Here is a 1,839-nt window from a genome sequence, read left to right on the forward strand (position 1 = left end):
CCCCGGTCAATGCTGAGCCATCCTGATGGAGACATGTCAACAACCACAACATCTAGATCAACCCCTTTGTCCTGGCGCTCTTCCCAGAGCCCCATGCTGCTGATCCCCAGGGCGGTGTTTTGCTGATCAGGGATACCAATTAAACTCAGACACCAGAGTGAAAAGAGTAGGCATATTTTACTTAAAATAATTAAATAATGTAACAGAATAATATAGAAAACATACAGTAAGAAAAGACAGAACAGCGTGCTTAAAGAAATAGGAAAATACCGTGTAATGCATCAAATCATTACTACCTGAGAAAGAGAACAGTGATTAAGAAAGATCCATCACCACTTGCATACTTTACCATCATCTAGATCCGCAGTCACTGGGGAGCCCCAGTTACAGCGAGGATTTAGAGAACCTGTTCCTTCAAGTGGGAAATCCTACGTGGTGCGTCCACCCATGGGTGAGGCTTCCGAAGTCACTGTGAACAGGTCCAGCCTTATATACCTCAAAATTAGGTAGCCAGAATAGCTGGCACCTTTGATTTAAGCAGAAATATCTGGTTCTATTCTTACGTTAGATTCTCCCAGGGCCTGGCCAGGGCTCAAGGAAGAAACTAAGGTAGTTTCCCAGCTTATCTAATTGATTTATGAGCAAGGTCTCACGCCAGGTCACAGGGCCAGACAGCTGTCTCTGCGACCCTGTTATCTTGCCTATACACAAGGAAAGATAAGGATATATATAGGTGTATATTTAGCATAAACATGTTTGGTACAGTACCTACTAATGCAATGGTTGTTAGCTATAAAATACACAGGACTGATTTATAGATTGACTCTGGCTTGGGCCCATTGTCCAAGTCTCAGCACTTTGATCAGTTATCTTGCCTATACTTAAGAGAAAATAAGGAGATATATATATATATATCAGGATAAACATATTTAGTACAATACTTACTAGTACAATGGTTGTCAGCTATAAAATATACAGGATTCATCTATAGGTCAACTCTGGCTTGGGGGTTTTCTACATGGCAGGACAGAAAGAGGAGTAGTTCCCTGCTGCCAACAACAGGCAGTCCCCCGGAGATGGCAGCGGGCCCTGAGCCAGCGTGGCGTCCAGAGTGAGCAGGCTGTGAGGGACGGCTGCATGCATGTGTGTGCACCTCGGGCACTCAGCTGCCCTGAGGACACGGGGCTCGGTGACCATGGACTTGTTCTGAAACCAATAAAAGATGACAGTTTTCCCCCAGCGCTTGTCTGTGCCTGGTCCATCTCAGGAGAAACAGGTGCAGGCAAGGCCCATGCTGGCAGGCAGAGCCCCTGTGCTCCCCCCAGGCTGGGCAGAGCTCGTGCCCTCGGTCTCTGCCCGTGCCTCTGGCGCTCCAGCTCCCGAACAGCCGAGGCATCCGCTGGCCTTGCTCCACGGTGCCCGTGTTCAGAGACAACCTCTGTCCTCGGGGAGTCCCGGAATTGCTTGGTGTGTTGGGTCTGTGTGTGTGGCAGAGTTTTTGGAGGCAGGGGGGAGTCTACAGCAGTGGGTGGCCCCTGTGAGAAGCTTCTCAAAGCTCCCCCAGCTTCAAGTCGGACCCCCGGTCTCTGGCCAAGGCCGAGCCAATTAGTGACGGTGGCCTTGCCTGTCATAAGGTATTTAAGAAGGAGAAGCTGTGAGGAGGCATTGGGTTTGTGAGGAGTTCTGAGGGAGACACCTCTGCAGACACTGAGGTCACAGGAAGAAAGGAGAACAAGAGCAGGGTGGGGCGGTTGATGCGCAGGAGCAGAGACTTCCAAAGGAAAACGGCAATGGTAGTGCCTTCTCCTTGTTATAAATAAAGCACGTGCTTTAGATGCA

At 49.2% G+C, this 1,839-nt stretch overlaps 1 long non-coding RNA gene across 1 annotated transcript in view; it reads right to left on the reverse strand.

Annotated features, from left to right (window-relative positions):
- Positions 1-273: 273 nt before the first annotated feature.
- LOC113480121 overlaps positions 274-1,839 on the reverse strand; it is a 15,948-nt gene continuing 14,382 nt past the window's right edge. Inside the window, exons 3-4 of the long non-coding RNA XR_003398433.1 lie at positions 1,614-1,624; positions 274-696 (exon numbers count right to left, since the gene is read on the reverse strand). This is a non-coding gene — a long non-coding RNA (uncharacterized LOC113480121). The remainder of the gene's footprint in view (positions 697-1,613; positions 1,625-1,839) is intronic.

This window comes from Athene cunicularia, assembly GCF_003259725.1.
Source record: "Athene cunicularia isolate RWA chromosome 4 unlocalized genomic scaffold, athCun1 chr4_part3, whole genome shotgun sequence".
Taxonomy (NCBI): Eukaryota; Metazoa; Chordata; class Aves; order Strigiformes; family Strigidae; genus Athene; species Athene cunicularia.